Genomic DNA, 24,314 nt, shown 5'->3' with positions numbered 1-24,314 from the left:
TGGGAGCATTTAATCCATTTACATTCAAGGTAATTATCGATATGTATGTTCCTATTCCCATTTTCTTAAATGTTTTGGGTTTGTTATTGTAGGTGTTTTCCTTCTCTTGTGTTTCTTGCCTAGAGAAGTTCCTTTAGCATTTGTTGTAAAGCTGGTTTGGTGGAATAGCACCCTTTTTTAATGCCCAAGTTTGGAACAATTTTGGAGCTAGAAGAAAAATCAAAATTTAGTTTTTTCCTGATAAATCTAAACTGGAGAAGGTGTAATGGACTTGTGGCCAAATGGGCCTCTTGATGTATATTTCAGACAAGAGACCTACTATGCCCCAGGCAGTGTTGGACAGCTGACTGTCACCACAGATCCCAAGTACCCTCTCTGCAGGCAGGCAGTGTCCAAAGAGAGAGCTCCCAATGGCAGTGTCATATTTATTTCCCTCTCCCAGTTGCATGAATCAGCTAAATAACTCCTCCCTCCTGGGAAAAAGTGAGGAGGCTTAGAGTCTCTGGAATGTTCCTCTCCTGCTGTTCTTTCCTGAAATGGAATGAAAAGTCCCTTCTCATATTGCAAACACAGGGGTAAGTCTTGTGTCCTCTGTCACGTGTAAAGAGAAAATGCTGACTTGTCTCCGAAGTAAAACACAAGAAGCCAAAGTCAAACATTATTTACTTTTTCTATCTTTTTCTTCATGTAAAAAAAAAAAAAAATTCTTAAAAGAAGTACTTGGGAGGTCAAATTCAAGTTATTATTTCATCTTATTTGTCACATACAAAGCTACCCTTCATTTAATTATTTTTAATTTTTCCCCTCATGAAGATGAAGTAATCTTTTTACCGTTAGTTACTTTAATTTGATTTTGTTGGCTTTTGTGCTTCGAGCAATTTGAATTTGACAGTTCACTTATGGAGAATTTTAATAAGGAGAGCCAGTTAAACATCTGTCCAAATTATCCCTTATATATACAGCAGTGGAATGTAAATTTGCAATGCAGTAAGATTTATTAGAAAAGTTTAACTTGCTATCTCCTACTCATACTGCCTTTTTTAAAAATGAGAGATTCAGCCAAATGCTGTTAGAGTTGATGAAGGCAAATATTATAATACAATATATTACAGTCAAATACACTAAGTGTTATTTTAGAGGCTATCAAAAGTATATATTAGTTGAAATGGTGATTTAAAATTTTTCCTTATTCTCTGCAGTTGTTCTTTCAAGATGTCTTTTTCAGTCACCTAAAAACATACATACATTAACATACTTGTTTATACAACTCAGACAGGTTTTTAGAACTCTCAGCTTAGTCACTATAAGTAGCTACCAGAATGATTATTAGGTTTCCAAGAAAAATCATAAAAGAATATTAATGTCAAATTGTATCCTTGAGTTTCACTTGATGGAATGACTTTTTCTTTCATGCATTGCTTTACTCAGCTGAAAATTTAATTTGTTTCCACCGGAATGATTTCAGATTCAGGTTCTTAGTTCGTAATGCCTTGGTCCTTCTATATAAGATATGATTTGAGGATTTGTTCATTCAAATTCCTGACATATGAAAAATTTTAGAGTCTCTTCAGAGGTGCCTTTGAGTCCATAACTACTTGTTAGCTGTGCGAAAACTAGGAATTGTCTCCTATTAAGCCTTCAGATATTCTGTGTATTCTCTTCTAATGTAATGTGCTTATCCCCTGAGCTTTCCCCAGATGATGAGTTTCATGAGGACATAAACCTAACTTTTGTAGCTTCAACATCTAGCAGTGGTTGCATGTATTAGATGACCCAAACATTTACAGAATGAGGAATGAGTATGTTTAGCCTTGTAACTAGTCATCTCTTGCAGGTCGCTGGGTGATTTATATGCCTCCCTTTTAAACCTTTTGAGATTGAGGAAGAAATATTTGTTACATAAGTCCATTGGATTTCATGCATTTTTCTCTTCTTTACTGATGTTTAACTTTGATGCTTGAATGATTTCTACTTAAGGAAGACTTCCAATCTAAATACTTTAGTCTGTTGAGGCATAAACCTCAAACTCTTCAACAGCACAATAAAATATGTGAAAGCACCAATCTTTTTTCATGAAAAATAAAATATTGGCATGAAATAATATTCCACTACATAGATATACCATAATTTGTTACATTACTCCCACTGTTTAATATATAGTTTTTTCCTATTAGTTTGCCCTTATAAATAATTCTGTGATTAATTACCATATGTGTACATAAATGTTTGCTGTATTGACTTGCTATTCAGAGCTTTCCAGCCATTAGTATTATTGAGCAATATTTAGGGACAGGTTAGAACTACAGGGTGTCCAATTTTATTAAATTCACACCAGTTCATGGATGTAGATAGGTCTTAAATGTCTAAAATTTTTTTGTTTTTTCTAAACTGTTATTTAACCACTCTTTATATGCATGTAGCATGTGAGACTATTGCTTATCATACACAAGAGGTGTACAAGACTTAAATTATATTAATTTAGTCTGCCTTTGGAGAGTAACTGCTCTGAAAATTAAATCTGAAAGCTGCTGAAAGCCGTAAATAGCTAAAAAAAATTAAAGTATTTCCATTTAAATTCTGCAGGGATAAAGGTTTGAATTTGATCCTAAATAATATTAGACATGAGCAATCACTGAAGTAATTCCCTCAGTTCCAAGATCATAAAATAACAATCCATCAATCAAAACAAATTCTTGCTTGTTATTGTCTGTTTACAGCTCCATAAAGATTAGATTAGTGACCAAAGGGCACATATTTTGATGCTGACACTGAAAGCCAAATATTCAAAGAATTTACACTTTGAGGATGTGATATCCTTCAGATAAGAGACTGACATCTTGAAACATGATAATGGTGTATGACAATTTGAAGTGCAGGGTCCTTACTGTATTAAATACAAGGGTTCATGGGGTTTTAAGTCATTTATGCTAACTGGCTTGTCAAGATGAAATGTCTTGTCAAAGAAAGGTTGGAAAACAGAATCCTGTGGTAAATTAAGACAGTTTTTATTTTTTATCAATATTTCTAACCCACTGGTTTGATGTTTCATGACTTTTATAAACTCATGATAAAAGAAACTCAGATTGTAATTTAAATTTATTCTGAATATATTACAAACATTATAAACTTTTACAATTAGGTTATAAATTTAAAAAAAATTTTTCTCAGAAAATGTTTTACAGAAACTTAAAATCTGAAGGCAAAACCAAAAAGATGGAAGCCACTTTCCTTAAAGTCATGTATAACCATAACCATGAACTTGAACAAATTTACTATTTTCAGTCCATTATTCATTTGTAAATTAGTGAAATGCAGAAAATCTTAGAATATTTACTCTAGAAGAAAAGTTTTCTTTCCTATTTAAGGAGAATAATGTAGCTACCAAATACAGTGCTTCTAATTTTGATACCTTCTTCACAAAGCAATTATGATATACTACTTGGACTTTTATTTTTTCAGTGTGTATATACACCTAGAGTTTTAAGGATAAGCTCATGCATTTGTTCATCATGAGACCATTATTAAAACTTGAAGAAAATAAAAATACCTGATTATGTACACTTAATACATTGAGATATCAATCACATGCCATATCAAAACAAATGTTTCTTTAATGGCAATACATGCATTATATCAAACACATTTACTCAAATAATATTACCTCTGGACTTGTGTATATTCACACAATGATTTACCCTAGTGTATTCCTTTTCTTAGTTATTATTATCACTATTCATCTAATTAATGTATGCATCATGGGACAGTTTGCATAAAGACTCACTTGGTTAATCATGTGCCCTTCAGACAATCCTAAAGTAAGGAAAAGCTAAATTTCACTATTGGAAATAAAATGATGCATAAAAAAGATGTTTAAAATATATATCAAGGGACTTCCCTGGTGGCGCAGTGGTTAAGACGCTGTGCTCCCAATGCAGGGGGCCTGGGTGCGATCCCCAGTCAGGGAACTAGATCCCACATGCATGCTGCAACTAAGAGTTCGCATGCCACAACTAAGGAGCCAGTGAGTTGCAACTAAGGAGCCTGTGAGCCACAACTAAACAGCCTGCATACCGCGACAAAGGAGCCCATGTGCTGCAACTAAGGAGCCCACCTGCTGCAACTAAGACCCGGCACAACCAAATAAAATAAATAAATATAAAAATAAATAAATAAAAATATGTATCAAGAGTTATAACTGTTAATTCAAGTTTTGAACAGATGATTGCATCCTAGTCTCTTACCTTAAAGAACATGATGGAGAATGGAAGAAGGCTAAATATATCAGAATGAAATTGGAATCTCCTAGTTTATAAATTTATAGTGAAGTACACATAATCTGATAGAATAGATAAGAACAGAACTTCATATATAGAATCTAGCAGGCAAAAATGAGACGATTCTTAAATTCAATTAGTTTAACATTTTATTCTCAGAAGGTTCACAGACATATGCTTAGTCAGTCATTCATATACATGCTTAAAGCAGGATTTCGTTTCTATTCCCTATATGCACAGCATGGAAGAAAGGTAAACTATTCTCTGTTTTACATAGAAGTGGTTAAGATTAAGCACACACACACACACACACACACAAACAAATACTCAGCTCAGTAAACAATGGAAAAGTACTTTTCTATTCTATTTGTCTGAGTTAATGGAGAAAATTTCAGTTTAAATACTAAAGACAACATTTGGCAACTAGATACTTTTTAAACTGTTGGTTCTCCACTCATGCTACACATCAGGGTCAACTTAAGGAACTTTATAAATATACTGATGCCAAGACTTTACACCAGAGGTTTTTATCCATTGTTCCTGGGCCTAGGTCTTTATTAGAATAAAGAGTGAATGTACAGGCAGAGTTGAGAACCACTGTTTTAAGCCATTCTCAGAGATAGACAATTATTTGAAATATTACATATAGTGGGAAACACATTAGAAGAAGGATCAATACTTGTATCTGCTAAGCTGCCAAGTAAGTGTGTGGCCCTGGGCTAGGTAGGACCTGTTCTCTTTGGGCCTCACCTTCCTTATGTGTAAAATAAATAGTTTGAACTAAACGATGTTTTAAAAATTCCAGCTCTAAAACTTCTGATGTTGTAATCACTTATACATATATTTACAGAATTTGATAGGCGCCCAGTGACAAATAAAATTGCAGATAACTTATAACTTGTTAGCAGTTGTTGACATGGTTTGTTTATTGGCAACACCTTGCTCTGATAGTTACTAATATTAAGTATATTATATTTTTATAGGTGAGAATTATGATGAAATAAAAAATTATATTTGGCATCATAAGACTGGTTTAAATTTCAGCTCTGCCATGTACATCTTATACAGCCTTGTATATGTGGTTTGACCTTATTAAACTCTGGTGTCCTCATCTTTAAAGTGGTGGTGGGTAGGATAATACATGGCATAATTATTCAGAGAGCTGTTATGAAAATGGAAATGGCATATGTTTAAATTTCTTTTATAAATTATTAGAGTTGAATTTTTAAGAATTGAGAGAGTTTTACGAGATGGGAGATAGAATATGAAACTCTGAAGATTAAAAAGTAAAACAGTAATTTATAAATTGGTAGACAGTTCATTTGGAAATGATTTTAGTGATTGCAGCTTTGGGCTTTCAAGGGAAGGTTAATTGAGCAACCCTAGACAAGTTTTTAAGATCATATAAAATATACTTCACCTGTCATTTAGTTTGGGGGCTGCTTTTATTGTCTTTGGTTTTATTTATTTTATATCAGTGGACATAAGATATTGGCTTTGTGAGATCAATGTATCTCAGAATGAAGCAGGAATAAGGCCCTCAAGTAGCTGTAAATATGTTACCTTGATGATTGATGAGTATGAAAAGAAGATGTTTTCCTGGATATATGAGTATGTTCTTAAGATCTTTTGGTACAGCCACAACACATCTGTGAAACACTATACACAGTGAGTTATGATGATAAAAATAATAAGTTCATTCATTTATTTGTTCTTTGAGTGATTATTGACTAGACACCTACTATATACATTAGGAAATGAACAAACAATATACAGGGTCCCTGATCTCCTAGAGTTTTCACAGTAGAGGAGGAGCTAGACATTATCATAAAATCATTAAAATAAACTTCCAATTTTAAATGTTACATGTGCTAGGTAGTAAAGTGCTTGAGAGCATGAGGGCATTTATGAAGAAGAGATAGTGTAACTAAGTTCTGAAAACGAGTAGGAGTAATTATTTGAGAGGGAGGAGAGAGCATCCTAGATAGAGGTACTTCACAGATCTCTACCTGGCTTCAGATGGCTTCTGCCCTCAGACTCTGCACACCTCCATTTCCTCTTTGGTGTCCTGATACCTTATCTGGCTTGTGTGCAATAGCAGAGTGCCTGATTGATGCTTGTCTCTAGGATCCAACTCTCTTTCAGTTTACCTTATCTCAACCCAGGGAAATTTTTATTTTTAATGGAGAGGTGTAGTATTTCCCGGGAAAATTTCCAATGTTTTGCCCATTCTTTTCTCACATACTTTAAATTTATATCCTGAATTTTCCAAGTTTTGCAAAGTGAATGCAAAATCCAAAAAGAACTCCACATTTTTTTTTCCTCTTTCTGCATTTCCGATCCCTCACTTTAGGCAAGGCACATCTTTGCTTGAAAGGCAGGAAGGGAAGTAGACCAATACCTGCTAAAAGAAAAAAAGAAACATTAATATATCAAAAACTTATTCTGCTAAATAGCTTGAAATGCCTTTTGGACATTTGCGTGAATATGTAAAATATGCAATTAAAAATATAAATACAGAGGTCAGAAAAGAGGCTTAAGTTGAATATAGAAATTTGTGTTGATTTTGATGTTACCTATATTTGTCTATACAAATATAGACATTTGTGTTGATGCCAATGTTATATATTGTTGATGAAATATATATATCTATATATATACATATATATTTTTTAAATTGCCACATCAGTACCTCTGACCTTGCAATGAGTAATATATTATGTACTATAGCATACATGTTTAGCAAGACTAATCTAAAATTAGAAGACTACTCAATGTTCAGAGTGTTCTAGGAGAATCTTTGAGAGTGATGATAATATCCACGTTCACTCCTTTAATTGTACAGAATTTCTGACCTTTGAAGAATATATTGGATTATAGTTGTTGAACATGACAACCAAAGTAATGAACACTCATTCTCCTGCTCTAAGTAAGAATTAGTCATTAATGATATGAATGATGCATTATTAACAAAATTTCAATACAAAGTTTATAGTTACTACCTTAAGTCACTTCTGATACTACTGTGTCGCTCTGGACCCCTTTCCATAAGATTTGTAGCTCTCAGGAGCCTGGGTATCTCATCATTCCATCCTCACTCACACCACATGGATCATGTCTCTTGGCCAACCATTCTGGTGCTCAGCTCTTATAACACTCCTTAGGAAATGATAAGGAGACATCTTTCATATTCAAAATTATTTTAAACATTTTCAGAATAAGATTATCAACTCTACACAAACTAAGGCTAAACTTAGGTGCAGTTTATTTATTGAGAAAAGCAACCTCCTGGCAGCAATTTAGGGAAAAGGAACATGATGCAGGGAAAATGTAGAATCTAATACACACACACACACACGTACACATGTATGGAATTGAAAAATGCTGAACACTAAGTCATTTATAGAATTGAAATGTATAGAATTTTCAGCCTAGAAGTATATTTTGTTTTTCAGGGATTAATATTATAATACAACCTCTGTTCCTCGATACTAGGCCTCTAGACTTGGCTCTGCCAGTTAACTGTAAGTTCTTGCTATATCACTCAACATTTCTGGGACTCGCTTTTCTTCTTTATTAAATAATATATTGATTGGATTACTGGTTTCTATCACTGGTTGAACAACAGAATCACTGAGGAACTGATATTTTAAAAGCCCAAACTGATGTTTTGAGGCCCAAAATAAGATCTACTGGATAAAGTAGTGCCTAGTAAACTGTATTATTACTATTTTGAATTTCCAAGGTTTTTTTTTTTTTTTTAAACTTTGGGTTTATTTTATTTATTTATTTATTTATGACTGTGTTGGGTCTTCGTTTCTGTGCGAGGGCTTTCTCTAGTTGTGGCAAGTGGGGGCCACTGTTCATCGCGGTGCGCGGGCCTCTCACTATCGCGGCCTCTCTTGTTGCGGAGCACAGGCTCCAGACGCGCAGGCTCAGTAGTTGTGGCTCACGGGCCCAGTTGCTCCGTGGCATGTGGGATCCTCCCAGACCAGGGCTCGAACCCGTGTCCCCTGCATTGGCAGGCAGATTCTCAACCACTGCGCCACCAGGGAAGCCCGAATTTCCAAGGTTTTTGAAATGAGCAGTCTCTTTTGAGAATTGCTAGACTAGGTTACTACTACTACCATTTCTGTTCTCAGCATCTTAGGAGTCTGTGACTGTGCTAGAAATAAGAAATAAATATCACTACACTGTTAAAATTACATGCTTCAAATGCTTCTTATCACTGGTGTCACAATATTTTACTTTTAGCTTTTGAAATAAAAAATAACGATAAGAAAGTTGAATGTTTATACATACAACCTGTTTTAGACCCATTTCTTCTAGGACACAAAGGGTCTGTAAATTGAGAGCTACATGCATATGCAATGCCTATTTACTTTCAGCCAATAGGATTTGAAATTCTCAAAGTATTATACTTCTACAATTTTACTTTATTAATTTGACATTAATTCAAAGTACATAATAGTAAATAATTTATTTAAAATATTTCACATTTGAAGGAGTGAATTATGCCAATTTGACAAACCTAGCCTAATAAACAAAATTTTAAGATTATTTGCTTTGTTTTGAATCCATTTACTTGTAACTACGTATATAAAACTAGTAAGAAAACACATAATTAATCTAACCTAGATCATAGTCTCCACATCTACACCTATTTCCACTCAAGTCCATTAAAATGGAGTTACTTTTATATGTCATCACTATATTCTATTTGCTCTAAAATCTTCCTAAAAAATCTGAAGAATTAGAATATAAATTGTGAATCCACCATGCTTCTGTTTGCACCCAAATATGAAATATAATATTTTACTCTACTGCAAAATACAATGTTATATCCTGTATCTTTAACAGCAGTTATGAACAGATTTACATATTAATGTATGTATAACAGAATGTATATTGAATGATCAATTTGCTTTTCTCTGTGGATAACAGACATATCTAAATGCCCCTTGCATTCACACAAACAAAAAGATTGCCTGAATGGTATTTGAAAAGGTTGCTGAAGCTCAGTGAGGTGCTCATCATTAAAGGAGAACCCACACATAAAGCTCTCATAAATGTAATAGAAGTGAGACATGTTTTACTCTATCTAGCATTTATGCAGCACTTTTGAAAAGTGCGTTTTTATTAGAGTCTCCTCACAACAGTCTTACGAGCTTCATCTCGCTGTATTATGCTCACTTAGAAATGGATAAATGAAGGGCCACAGAAGCCAGGTATTGCTCAAGGTCATGTGGCAGCCAGGCAGCAGAGGAAGACCAAATGACGACTCTGAGACCTGACATTTCCTTCACGTTATTTTTCTTCCATGAGACACACTACCCATTTTTTCCTCAGAGGAATCATTTTTAGGTAAAATCGGAAATATAGCATTTATATGTAAAGTTGGTAATTTACAGATAACTATTTTCAAAAAGGCAAATGATGGCAAACTGTCACCATTATCTTTTTTTTTTTTTAATGAATTTATTTTTATTTATTTATTTTTGGCTGCATTGGGTCTTCGTTGCTGTGTGCGGGCTTTCTCTAGTTGTGGTGAGCAGGGTTTGCTCAGCAGTTGTGGCACAGGGGCTTAGCTGCTCCGCGACATGTGGGATCTTCCCGGGCCAGGGCTCGAACCCTTGTCCCCCGCATTGGCAGGCAGATTCTTAACCACTGCGCCACCAGGGAAGTCCCTCACCATTATCATTTATGTGTGTAACACCTATTCTTAGCTCATGGTGACTCTTCTAATCGTATATCTAACAGCTTATGGTATATTTTAAGGTAATTTATAGGTTTTATATATTTATATATTATTTTAAGGTACCTTAGAATATCTGCTTCCTTTGGGGGAAACAGTTAACAAGATTTCAAGACAGGAACTGATCATGAAAGTGAGAAAACAAACAGGCAATATTGGAGGCAGACTGGTAGAAAATAATCAGTCTTAAAAACTGGAGTGGCATATTTTTCTAGGTTTTAATGAGGTCTAATATACCTTTATGAGCCACTAGTGATTCTGAAGAATTGATACGGCATGCAGATAAATTCCAGTTTCTGCAGTGCCAAACAAAAGTCCAAGAAAGTCTGTTAGTTTTATCCAGTAATGTAAGAAGCATGACCACAGTAATGCTTCTTGTGAATGGCACATTTCTATATTGACCTGAACAAATGTCTCTTTTAACTTGTCATAGTCCTCATATGTCTGCCATAGGAGACAGACCTTGAAATTATTTTTTTCCTTAGCATAAATGCCTTCTACTTTTGAATTCTAGCTTCATTTCTTAGAACAACCATTATTCTTTGGCCTACTTTCATTCATTTTTACATAAGATATGACCTGGAGCAGGAAGAATGTGAAAATATTAGTCCTTATGGAATTACTTTTTATTCTTGATAACTCGTTCAAAGATTTTTATTATGGGGATACTGCTTCTCTGTGCTCAGTTGTGCTTTTTACTAAATTTTCTTTTTGCCCTCTCTACTTTCACTTCGGTAATTCCTAACTCTTTATCCAAACTTTGAAATATATAGAACTTACAATATAGTTTTAAGCAATAAGGATGTGCCAAACACATACCTCATAACTGGACTTTGGTTCTCTAAAGAGGGGTTTTTCAACCTCAGCACAGTTGGCATTTGGGGCCTAATAATTTATTGTTCTGAGAGAGGCTTTCCTGCACATTGTGAGTTGTTTAGCAGCATACCTGGCCTCTACTCACTAGATGCCAGAAGCATTACCCTTCCCCCTTCCCCAGGTCATGATAATCAGATATCTTCAGACATTACCAAATGTCCCCAGGTGGAGAAAGGCAAAGTCTCCCCCGACTGAGAACCTCTTTCTAAAGGTCATTCCAGCCTCTTCTCTCCAATTCAACTGCTTATCATGTACTATCACAAGTCCATTTACTCAAAGATTATTATATCACATGTTGACTTACTTATGATTGGTTTATTTGTACCTGACAAGGCCTTACACAATATGGCTCTTGGTTATTTCTCTGACATTTTCTTTGCTTTTAACTCACTTTGTTACAGCCTCACTAGCCTCCTTGCTTTTGTTTAAACATGGCAGGCAACTGAGAGTCTTTGTTTTCCACGTCTTAAATACCTTAGTCCCAGTTAACTACATGGCTTAAGGGCTCACTAACTTCAAACCTTTGCTCCAATCTCACCTTTTCAATAAGGCCTACCCTTATCACACATTTAAATTATAAACCCTCCCACCAGTATTTCCAAATTCATTTATTTTACTCGATTCTGTCTGTAGTAGTTTTCTGTTCATTATACTACATAATTTATTTAGTTCTAACATATTATATAATTTATTTATTGCTATTATACAGTCTCCCCACGTGAGAATGTAAGTAAGCTCCATTATTTTCAAAATTTTTGTCTATTTTTTTTCACTGTTGTAACCTGAGTGCCTACATTAGGTTCTGGCCTACAGCAGATGCTTAATAGGTATTTGTTTAATTAATTAATTAACATAAAATTTTGGACCTCATTCCCCATCATTCACCTTGAGCTAAGTAATAATCAAACATCAAAAAATTCTCTGAAAGTACCGTCCCTGTTTTCTTCTAGGAGACAAAGTGAACACACATTTGGTGACTGAAATAGTGGCATAGACATGGTGAAGGATGAAAGGATGAAAGGACACGAGGGAAAAATTAAGCACTCAAGAACAAACTGTACTGATTATAGCAGAAGGACTGACACTAGTGATGTTACTGTTTTCTTTAAAAAGTGTATGAAAACAAGGCTATGCATATCCTATAAAATAATTTAGTCCTGGACTTGAGAACACTCTATTTGGATTGCACACTTTCACCAAGTTGCACTCTTCAAAGGCATGCACTACCTGAAATACATCTATAATACTGATTCCACATTCCTTAACAACTCTAGGAGTTAAGTAAGTCAAACAGCTACATTTCTGTTCTCAGGGAGCAAACATTGTAAAAGAGAAATCAACAATAAGCATGAAAATAAAAATGATCAAGATTGTTGTATATGGTGGTGAGTGTCATGAGAATGATTTGTGATAGAAAATGAGGAGGTACTCTTGGAGCTGTTAACAGAAGGGCAAGAAGGGGCCAATCATATTTTTAAAGGAGAGTGAGGGATTGAGGAGGAAAAGCACTCCAGAGAGGAAATAGTACTGCTAAGGCCCTAGAGCAGCAGTGAGCACATCTTCCTAGAGTAACTGGCCAGAGCATATTTAACAAAGAGTATTAGAGAAGTGAGCCAAGGACATTTTATAAAGATATATTTTATTACCGTTGATGTGAATGAACATTCATCTTTTAATATCTTAACTAATGACTCATTTCTCAAATAATAAATAATTTTTTAGGGTAAATACAGAGTCCCATTACAAAGGTATTTTATTTTTTAGTTTATAAAGCCCTTTTGCAATTCTTATATGTTTTAAGTATCTGCAACAAAAATGAGTGTGTATAAATATTATTCTCCTTTGGCGATCTGAAAAAGGTAAAGGGAAGAGCAAATTCCTCAAAAATCAATTCTCTCAAGAATTTAAATCAAGAACTATGATTCAGAATGAAAAGTACTTAAAAATAAAACCAATATTTCAAAAATAAAAGTATTAAATCATTTAAGAAAACGGTACATCATAGGGTGTTTTTTTTCCTTAGAAATTATAAATATGTAAAAGATCCTCTTAGTACTAAATAAAAACTATAAACAGCGATATAAGAATATCTCTAAAGAATTAAGGAAATTTCCCACAATTTTTTTTAATATCTTTATTGGAGTATAATTACTTTACAGTGTTGTGTTAGTTTCTGCTGTAAAACAAAGTGAATCAGCTATATGTATACATATATCCCCATATCCACTCTCTCTTGCATCTCCTCCCACCCTCCCTATCCCTCCCCTCTACGTGGTTACAAAGAAGCAAGCTTATCTCCCTGTGCTATGTAGCTGCTTCCCACTAGCTATCTGTTTTACATTTGGTAGTGTATATAAGTCAATGCTACTCTCTCACTTCGTCCCAGCTTACCATTGACCCTCCCCATGTCCTCAAGTCCATTCTCTAATTCTGCGTCTTTATTCGTGTCCTGCCCCTAGGTCCTTCATGACCATTTTTTTTTAGATTCCATATATATGTGTTAGCATACGGCATTTCTTTTTCTCTTTCTGACTTACTTCACTCTGTATGACAGACTCTAGGTCCATCCACCTCACTGCAAATAACTCAACTTGGTTTCTTTTCATGGCTGAGTAATATTCCGTTGTACATATGTGCTACAGCTTCTTTATCCATTCATCTGTCAGTGGACACCTAGGTTGCTGCCATGTCCTGGCTATTGTAAATAGTGCCGCAGTGAACATTGTGGTACATGACTCTTTTTTGAATTATGGTTTTCTCAGGCTGTATGCCCAGTAGTGGGATTCCTGGGTCACATGGTAGTTCTATTTTTAGTTTTTTAAGGAACCTCCATACTGTTCTCCAAGGTGGCTGTATCAATTTACATTCTCACCAACAGTGCAAGAGGGTTTCCTTTCCTCCACACCCTCTCCAGCATTTATTATTTGGAGATTTTTTGATGATGGCCATTCTGACCAGTGTGAGGTGATAACCTCATTGTAGTTTTGATTTGCATTTTTCTAATGATTAGTGATGTTGAGCATCCTTTCATGTGTTAGTTGGCAATCTGTATATCTTCTTTGGAGAAATGCATATTTAGGTTTCCTGCCCATTTTTGGATTGGGTTGCTTGTTTTTTTGATATTGAGCTTCATAAGCTGCTTGTATATTTTGGAGATTAATCCTTTGTCAGTTGCTTCATTTGCAAATATTTTCTCCCATTCTGGGGGTTGTCTTTTGGTCTTGTTTATGGTTTCCTTTGCTGTGCAAAAGCTTTAAGTTTCATTAGGTCCCATTTGTTTATTTTTGTTTTTACTTCCATTTCTCTAGGAGGTGGGTCAAAAAGGATCTTGCTGTGATTTATGTCATAGAGTGTTCTGCCTATGTTTTCCTCTAAGAGTTTTACACTGTCTGGCCTTACATTTAGGTCTTTAATCCATTTTCAGTTTACTTTTGTATATGGTTTTAGGGAGTGTTCTCATTTCATTCTTTTACATGTACCTGTCCAGTTTTCCCAGCACCACTTATTGAAGAGGCTGTCTTTTCTCCATTGTATATTCTTGCCTCCTTTTTCAAAACTAAGGTGCCATGTGCGTGGGTTTATCTCTGGGCTTTCCTGTTACATTGATCTATAGTTCTGTTTTTGTGCCCGTACCATACTGTCTTGATTACCATAGCTTTGTAATATAGTCTGAAGTCTGGGAGCCTGATTCCCTCAGCTCCGTTTTTCTTTCTCACAATTCCTTTGGCTATTCGGGGTCTTCTGTATTTCCATAAAAATTGTGAAATTTTTTGTTCTAGTTTTGTTAAAAATGCCATTGGTAGTTTGATAGGGATTGCATTGAATCTGTAGATTGCTTTGGGTAGTATACTCATTTTCACAATGTTGGTTCTTCCAATCCAAGAATATGGTATGTCTCTCCATCTGTTTGTATCATCTTTGATTTCTTTCATCAGTGTCTTATAGTTTTCTACATACAGGTCTTTTGTCTCCTTAGGTAGGTTTAGTCCTAGGTATTTTATTCTTTTGGTTGCAGTGGTAAATGGGAGTGTTTCCTTAATTTCTCTTTCAGATATTTCATCATTAGTGTATAGGAATGCAAGAGATTTCTGTGCATTACTTTTGTATCCTGCTACTTTACCAAATTCATTGATTAGCTCTAGTAGTTTTCCAGAAGCATCTTTAGGATTCTCTATGTATAGTATCATGTCATCTGCAAACAGTGACAGCTTTACTTCTTCTTTTCCTATTTGGATTCTTTTTATTTCTTTTTCTTCTCTGATTGCTGTGGCTAAGACTTCCAAAACTATGGTGAATAATAGTGGTGAGAGAGGACAACCTTGTCTTGTTCCTGATCTTAGAGGAAATGGTTTCAGTTTTACACCATTTAGAACGATGTTGGCTGTGGGTTTGTCATATTTGGCCTTTATTATGTTGAGGTAAGTTCCCTCTATGCCTACTTTCTGGAGGATTTTTATCATAAATGGGTGTTGAATTTTGTCAAAAGCTTTTTCTTCATCTATTGCGATGATCAAATGGTTTTTCTCCTTCAATTTGTTAATATGTTTTATCACACTGATTGATTTGCATATATTGAAGAATCCTTGCATTCCTGGGATAAACCGCACTTGATCATGGTGTATGATCCTTTTAATGTGCTGTTGGATTCTGTTTGCTAGTATTTTGAGGATTTTTGCATCTATGTTCATCAGTGATATTGGCCTTACTTTTCTTTCTTTGTGACATCTTTGTCTGGTTTGGGTATCAGGGTGATCGTGGCCTCATAGAATGAGTTTGGGAGTGTTCCTTCCTCTGCTATATTTTGGAAGAGTTTGAGAAGGATAGGTGTTAGATCTTCTCTAAATGTGTGATGGAATTTGCCTTTGAAGCCATCTGACCCTGGGCTTTTATTTGTTGGAAGACTTTTAAACACAGTTTCAATTTCAGTGCTTGTGACTGGTCTGTTTATATTTTCTATTTCTTCCTGGTTCAGCCTCGGGAAGTTGTGCTTTTCTAAGAATTTGTCAATTTCTTCCAAGTTGTCCATTTTATTGGCATATGGTTGCTTGTAGTAATCTCTCATGATCCTTTGTGTTTCTGCAGTGTCACTTTTTACTTCTCCTTTTTCATTTCTAATTCTATTGATTTGAGTCTTCTCCCTTTTTTTCTTAATGAGTCTGGCTAATGGTTTATCAATTTTTTTTATCTTCTCAAAGAACCAGCTTTTAATTTTATTGATCTTTGCTATTGTTTACTTCATTTCTTTTTCATTTATTTCTTATCTGATCTTTATGATTTCTTTCCTTCCGCTAACTTTGGTGTTTTTTGTTTTTTTTTTTTTTGTTCTTCTTTCTCTTATTGCTTTAGGTATTTAGGTCTTGCTTAAGGTTGTTTACTTGAGGTGCTTCTTGTTTCTTGAGGTAGGATTGTATTGCTCTAAAGTTCCCTCTTAGAAATGCTTTTGCTGCATCCCATAGGTTTTGGGTCATCATATTTTCATTGTCATTTGTTTCTAGGTATTTTTTGATTTCCTCTTTGATTTCTTCAGTGGTCCCTTGGTTATTTAGTAGCATATTGTTTAGCCTCCATGTGTTTATATTTTTTACTGATGTTTTTCCTGTAATTGATATCTAGTCTCATAGTTTTGTGGTCAGAAAATATACTTGATATGATTTCAATTTTCTTAAATTTACCAAGGCTTGATTTGTGACCCAAGATATGATCTATCCTGGAGAATATTCCATGAGCACTTGAGAAGAAAGTGTATTCTGTTGTTTTTCATTGGAATGTCCTATAAATGTCACTTAAGTCCATCTTATTTAATGTATCATTTAAAGCTTGTGTTTCCTTATTTATTTTCATTTTGGATATTTGACCTGACCAAAACTTATTTAACAATATAATGCTAGCATACAAATATGTATAAGGAAATTATACTTAAAAACTAACAAAAATCTGCTAGTATTGAGTTGATATCTCCCTCAGGTGTCTGTCAGCTGGAGCCGAATAACACCTTCCTTTTTTATAAAGATGGGTCAGGAGAGCTTTTCACTGGTTTGCACAGTTATGTTACCCACCAGGCCCTGTAAGCATTTGTATAATCCCATTCTCTGTCTGAAAGAGCTCTAAACTGATCCAAGAATGGAAGTACCTGCAATAAAATTAATGTTAAAAAAGAATCTCTTCAGACCCTGGGATGCTTTCTTTTATCTGATAAAAATGTTTATATACTGCATTATTTCTTTTTTTCAGGTTATCAGAAAGTTAAATGTAACTATAAGCAAAATAGTGTACTTTCTAGTGTATTAATTCATCATTTTCCATGATTTTATTGTATACTTAATAGTTTTATTGCATGTATTATCTTAGTCATCATTCAACAATACTTCCTGTGTACCTACTATGTGCTAGGGATTGCATCTATGCCTTTAATTGTAGTGTTTCTATAAACTGTGTTTGGAAGAGGAAAAGAATAAAATACAAATTGTAAATAAAACGTTTAGCCAATGGTATTTTGAATTATATAGATTGTTGACACAATCTTTGTTTTCTTTTCTCTCCCAACTTGTAGAAAGCCATTGCCACAGTCATAATATCCCTAATGTATCCACTTTAGAGAATAAGCTGTGACCAATCTGTGTGGCTTTGCTATGTCTTATGTGGATGGTGAGGTCATGTGTGAAATGGTCTGCTTTCCTTTAGTGCACTTCCTCGACGGGCCCTTGAGTATGTCAAATTCAGTTCATTGAACACTGATATAGAAGGTTCAGACACTTCACTGAAATACAACCCGTTTTCTAAATATGCTTTTATCAGTTATCCAAACTGCACAGATATTAACATGGAGGAGTTTTATCTTGAAGGATAACATCTTGGATGTGTTTGCTCTGTGCCTATAAAACCTAACTACTCTTGACATTATAGCCTTCCTGAAAGTCTCAGTTATTCCTGATTATGTGGGATATACAATTGCAAGAGGAGTCAATCAAATGCTCTCGATGTTATAATTTATAAATATGTAGGATAACAGAAAAAATGTTGCCAAAATATTGAAAGTAATAATCCAATAGTATTCATATTTCTATCTCCAGAGTTCAGAATAGTTTTAGTCTCACTGTAGATACTCTAAAATATTTAATAAGTATTTTTAGGTCTTGACAATGCATCAGCCGTGCAATTTATTCTTTACCCTAGTGTCTAAATCCATGTCATACCCTTAACATGAAATACCTTTGGTTCCATTCCTAACTAAACTTTTGTAGCTCTATTACCTCCTGTTAGCATTTTACCTTGAATTACAATTTTTAATTTTACAGATGTGGTTGTTATTATATCATTATCACCCTGGAGACAATATCTTGTTCATTTATTTACTGTTGCCATTTAAGAGGTTAGTATAGAGAAATTATTCCATTTAGTATTTATGAGCTTGCATTTTGAACCTCCTGTGGGGATTAGAAAAGATTCATTTATTCATTCATTTTTTTTTTTTTTTTACTTAAAAGTGTTTATTCAGTAGTTACAGTGAGTGAGGTACTATTCTATGTGTTTTCTATACATCAGTGTACATGCAAGGAAAAGATTGTTGTGCTTTTGGGGCCTGCATTCTAACAGGCGAAACAGATAAAAACAGGAAAACATGGTCAATAATTAAATTATATTGTATGTTAAAGGTGAGAAGAGCTACAAAAAATTAGAGCAAGAAAGGCAGGTAGGGGAGATGTTGCAGTGTTAATTAGGTCAACCAAGGTGTTCTTCATTGAGAGCATTGAGGGATTTGAGCAAACCTTGAAGAAAGTGAGAGAGTTTACCAAGGGGATATTGGGAAAAGAGCATTCAAGGCAGAGGGAACAGTTGTTTAAATTCTCTAAGACCTGGGTTCACCTGGCAAACTCAAACAACAGAAAGGAAGCTGTGGGTTGGATGAATAAAGTCAGAAGCTTATGGGGGGTTGAGTTCATAAAAATGTAGGGAATTTAGAAAATTGTTGGGATTTTGGATTTTCCTTGAAGTGAAATATGGAACCACCAAATGCTGAGCAAGCTTAACATGGCCTGCGATTTAAAAGTATCAAACTAGGTGCTTTATTTGAGCTAGACTCTGGGGAGGGAGGGAAGAGAAGAAAGAGAAAACATATCAGGTGGCTACGACAGTAATTCAGGTAAGACGTTATAGTGCATTTATTAAAAATAATAAAAAGTAGATGGATCCCAGACATATTTAGAAAGTAGAGATTCTAGGATTAATTTTAAGATTAGGGGAATAGCCAAGGATAACTCAAAGGATTCTGCCCAGCAGGTTGAGTTGCCATAAATTGAGATAAGAAAAGATATGTGTGAGGTGTGGGAAGATGGTTTGGGAAGAGGTTTGTGTGGGAAGATGGGACATTCAGTTTTGGACGTGTTGACATCAAGTTGTTTTTAGATTTTAAAGTGGTTTGTTGAACAGGAATTTGAATATATGAATAGAGATTGGGTGAGAGGTCTTGGCTAGAGATAAAATCGGGGAGCCAATAGCATAGAGGTGGCATTTAAAGACATGAAACAGAATGAGATCACCAATAGAGCAAGGGTGGATATTAAGAAAGAGTTACAAGGATTGTCTTCTGAATTTTCAAACTGTAACAAATAGAGGAGATGGAAATGAACCAGAAACAGACTAAGAAAGCATCATCATAGAGGAGAAAAACCAAAAGTTTATTGTCCTGGAATTCAAGTTTTCAAGGTGGTGTTTTTGCTTGGTTTTCTTTGTTTCTGTTTTTGCTAGAGGAGCAGAGCTATCTGGCTGTATCTAAAAATGTGGTAGGAGAAGAGAAGACTTCAAGATGGATGTAATATCTACAAAACACTAGTAGAAACACAGCTAATCAAAATATGAAGAGGGAGGGAAGAATTTCTAGAGTGATGCCCTTAAGTAGGTCAGAGACACATAAGGGAAAGGATTGGGTCTATGTAGGACAGAGCATACCTCAACTTTGGTTATAGGTGAAATGGGAAGGCAGCTGCTGGTAGGACAGTACATGTACTGGTGGAAGTCAAAGTTTTTCTTTGCTTTAAGTTTCTCAATGATGAGTAGATCAAGGTCATCAGCTGTTTTTGATTTGAGAGGAAAGTGAAATTGTTATTTAGGAATGTGAGAGAGCAGTACTCAGATCTCATAAAGCATACTGTGGTATCCTGGCAGAATTATTGGCATATGTGAGGTTCAGGGTCATCAATTCATACTAGATCAGTTAACATGGTTGTGTTTCTTTCTTTATCCAGTTTCACCTGTGTCGGAGCATGTGAAAAGGTAAACAATAGCATTTAATCCGAGTGGTGGTACTTCCACATAAATGCAACAAAGCCAGAAAAGTAAATCATTTTGTGTATTAATATTCTGGAGTGTTTGAGAGAGGGTAAGTGAGAAATCCATACTTAGAATTTAAGAACTCACAAAATAGGAAAATTACAGAAAACCACAAATAATGTCAGCTATCTACTCAAACAGATAGTTCACAAAATGATACACAGAAGTGAATGGAAACTGCATATCCTCCCTGTACCTGTCTGTAAGTGCTACTGAAGAATAATAGTTTCTCATCCTCTCCAACCTTTCAAATATTACATGAGGGCCTCTTATTAATGAAAAATAATCAAGACTCTGCTCAGAAGATAGCAAGAGAGAAACTGCACTGGGGAAAAATAGGGTATGAAGGTCAATAGGATACATTCAACATATATGCATGAATTATATCCAAGAGCACAACCATTAATTGTTTTGCTTGAACTGGACATATGCATTCTGATATTAAAAACACATGAAACAGTGTTCAGAAGTTGACTTTAGAGCACAATTTTATTCATTCTTTCAGTTAATATTTTAGATGGCCTACTATGAGCTGAGTATTGCTCTAAGCAGTGTAAATACAGTATTTAACAAAACAAATTTCCAATGCTCATGCAGGTTACACTTTACTGGGAGAAGATGCATACAACAATCACCATATAAGTGAATTATGTGTAATGTTATCAAAAAACAATAAGTAATATGGAGATAAAGCACAAAAAAGGAGGTACAGAGGAGGAGGGGTTTGGAATTTAAAATAGGCAATATTTAATCAAAAGTCCAAACGAGATGGAGTGAAGGGCAAGGAGACTGCCTGGAGAGCCTTCCAGGAAGGAAGGAGGCACAGAAGAGGCAGTATGTCTTGTCTGCTCCAGGAACAGCAAGGGCACCAATTGTGCCTGGGAGAGAATGAGCAAGGGAGAATACAGTATGGGGAGAAAGGTACCACAGGGCTAGATCATCCATGACAGAAATGTTTATATTGATATGATCTAGAAAGGAGCCTAAGAGCTGGTTGTTTCATGAAGAAAAATGGAAGTCATTGCTTTAGAGAAAGAGAGAGAGATTGATGAAGGATCGCATTGATATATGGATAGCCCTATATAAAATACACAGTTTTCATCTGAATGCTTTGATGAGTGCCAGATATTAAAAAAATAAAAAAGAAAGAACAAGATAGCAAACAAACAAAAACAAAATGAAAGCCCTATCATTCCTTAGAAGAGACTCTTACCTAGGGCATGGAATAAATAATACATTTCTATTTACAATAAAGCCATTAGAGGCCACTCTGAATAGAACCAACACAAAATATTCTAAAACGTTTTTTTGAACTATGCATTTTCAAGTTTCAGTAATTTATGTTCTGTTCTTTTGAGTACGCTATATTCTGGGATTAAAGGCATGTGATATAATTTATTTGCCATTGCTTATTAACTGTAACACTATGGGATATTTGATACTTTTATATTGTGTTTTAGTTTCCTAGGGCTGCTGCAACAAATTACCACAGACCTTGTGGCTTAAACACCAGAAATTTATTCTCTAATAAATTCTGGAGGCTGGAATTCTGATATCAAGTTGTCAGCAGGTTTGCATTCCCTCTGGAGGCTCTGGGAGGACTCCTGTGCCTCTTCTAGTTCTGGGGGTTGTGGCATTTCTTGGCTTGTTGTAGCATAACTATAATCCCTGCCTGTCTTCCTGTGGCTTTCTCCTCTGTGTCTCTTCATTTGTGTCTCTTATAAGAACACGTTATTGGATTTAGGATCTACCCTAATCCAGTACCATCTCATTTTGAGATTCTTACCTAATAATATCAGCAAAGACCTCATTCCAAATAAAGTAATACTCTGAGGTTCCAGATGGACTTATCTTTTTAAGGGACACTATTCAACCTAGTACATCTTGTTATATCAGTCTTCTATGTTGTTCTCTTTCAGAATCAATGCTTCTTCATTACGATTAAACCTTATTAACCTAAGGTAAAACATATTGAAAGTATCAATAATGTATTCAATGTTTCCATTGACTCTGTTTCCAGTTTGCATATATTTTACAAAGATATAGAGCATCAAACGTCTGTAATCTGTATAACTGTTCTTATTTATGAGCTTTTCCTAACAAGTCCCATCCCTGTGACAATAGTGCTAAAAGCCTTTCAGTGTGAACAGCAGGATCCTTCGAGTTAGCGGCTTTAAAAACGAGGACTTTGAATACATCAATCTTTTCTCAATCTGGTATTGGCATTTTCTGCACCTGCTTCACTCACTTTGTCACCAAGGCCACAATTAGTGACCTGGGTTTAAAATCACTTTTACTCCCCATGCTTAGTTAAGATGCCTGACGATCTAGTATTTTAATACCTACTTTGTAAGTTTTGTCAATAATCGTTTTCCATAAGTAAAATTCAAAGGCTATAAGGGGGCAAATCATGATATAGAAATAGCTAAATATTAGTGCCATACCAATCCTAAAAAACAGTGGCATCATACTTAAGTGCTTCCCATGAATAGCTTAGGGACAGAACATTTAATTTTTGCACACTTTTTGGTATTTCTGTGCTAAGAAATAAGAAGACTATATAGGTTATAGATTTTACTTTGTTGTCACATTAAAGTAAAAGAAATAATAATTTGTTTTTTGAAATATACACAACCTTACTTTTCTAAATCATATTTAATGTAACTTTAGACCACCACTGCTATCATGTTGGAAATCTTAATCTGTTATCATGTGCCTTCTATTGCTTCTTGTAAAGACCTCAGATTTAAAAGGTTTAAACACTTAAGGAAGGTCCTTCTGCTCTTTAATCCACATAGGCTGTTCTTAGATCAGTTTGTCCAAATCCATGTGATCTTATAAATTTGATTGGTTATGGGTTGTTTGCTAAACTGCAATAAGGTTGGTAGCTCTGATTCCCCAAATGAGTATCCCTAGATGAGCAAATCTATCTTGAGAATATCTTCCCTTTCCCTGCTCTATTGCTTCTGTGCCCACCTCTCCAACCATGTCTTTCTATTCTGGCTTTCTGTGGAAGGATACAGTATATCAGTATATTTTCTTTCAGTTGTTCTTGAGAAACCAAACTGGTCATTTTCTTTGAATGGAAGACGGAGGATACAGACAGCATTTAAAAAATATATTTATATATATATATATACATATATATATATAATATAATCTGTCAGTTTTTATAACTTTATACATTGATATATTTATTTCTTTCATAACTGACCTCTTCCTGAATCCCTTCCTCTATTCCTTGTATTGTTAGTCCTATGAGCTTATTGTTAGCCTCTAATGAATCAGTTACTGTGACTCTGGGAAGATCAAGAACCTATATGGTATCTCCTTGATGCTGAAAAAGAACAAAACAGTCCCTGATGTCAGGGAACTGATCTGACCTCATATCTAGGCCTCAGTGTTATTCCAATTGATATGAGGTCTACAGCTAAATCATATAGTTCTCCTGTTGGACATAAAGAATATCACAGAACACCTGTATCAAATGAGAGCACTCTGAGACCATGATAAATTGAGACAAAAATGGGATCACTTTTATGAAACCCATAAAATGCCAAACATCCCTTCCTCTTACTAATGAGTGACTGCTACTTCTTCAGCAATCAAGGCTTCATCCTTACTCTAGTATTCTCTCCCTATAGGTAAGATTTATTGAGATACCTAATCATAAAATTGGCCTCACTTTCTGATACCATCCAACCCAGAGCAATCCCTCACATACATAGACTCTCCCCAAAACTACCCAACCAAGTCACAAACCCTAGAACAGGTCTTGATATGACCCTCTTTCTGAGATGCCCAGTAGTTCCCCATGGTGTATGCTCTCCCTTGCTGCTATCAGTACTAAACCCAATGTGTTCAACTGCAGGAGTTGCTGGTAGCCGTTAGTTGAAGGGCATTATCAGAATAAATCACAGCATTATACCAACTCAGAGGAATGCATTGCCTATTTCACAAGGATACCATTGAGCAAACAATGAGGTCAGTTTCAAACCAATCTTTCTGCCAACAGAACTGCACCATGTAATCCATTCTACATACCAAGGATTTAATTACTTTTCTAAAATAAAGACATAGCA

General features: G+C 35.0%; 1 long non-coding RNA gene across 1 annotated transcript in view; it reads left to right on the top strand.

Annotated features, from left to right (window-relative positions):
* Window positions 1-169: 169 nt before the first annotated feature.
* LOC309659159 overlaps window positions 170-24,314 on the top strand; it is a 1,097,080-nt gene continuing 1,072,935 nt past the window's right edge. The window contains exon 1 of the long non-coding RNA XR_014262639.1: window positions 170-8,212. This is a non-coding gene — a long non-coding RNA (uncharacterized lncRNA). The remainder of the gene's footprint in view (window positions 8,213-24,314) is intronic.

The sequence above is a fragment of the Balaenoptera physalus genome (genome assembly GCF_965194825.1).
Source record: "Balaenoptera physalus genome assembly, chromosome: 4".
Classification (NCBI taxonomy): domain Eukaryota; kingdom Metazoa; phylum Chordata; class Mammalia; order Artiodactyla; family Balaenopteridae; genus Balaenoptera; species Balaenoptera physalus.
The sequence above is the reverse complement of the archived record's forward strand: the minus strand, read 5'-3'. Positions and strand labels throughout refer to the sequence as shown.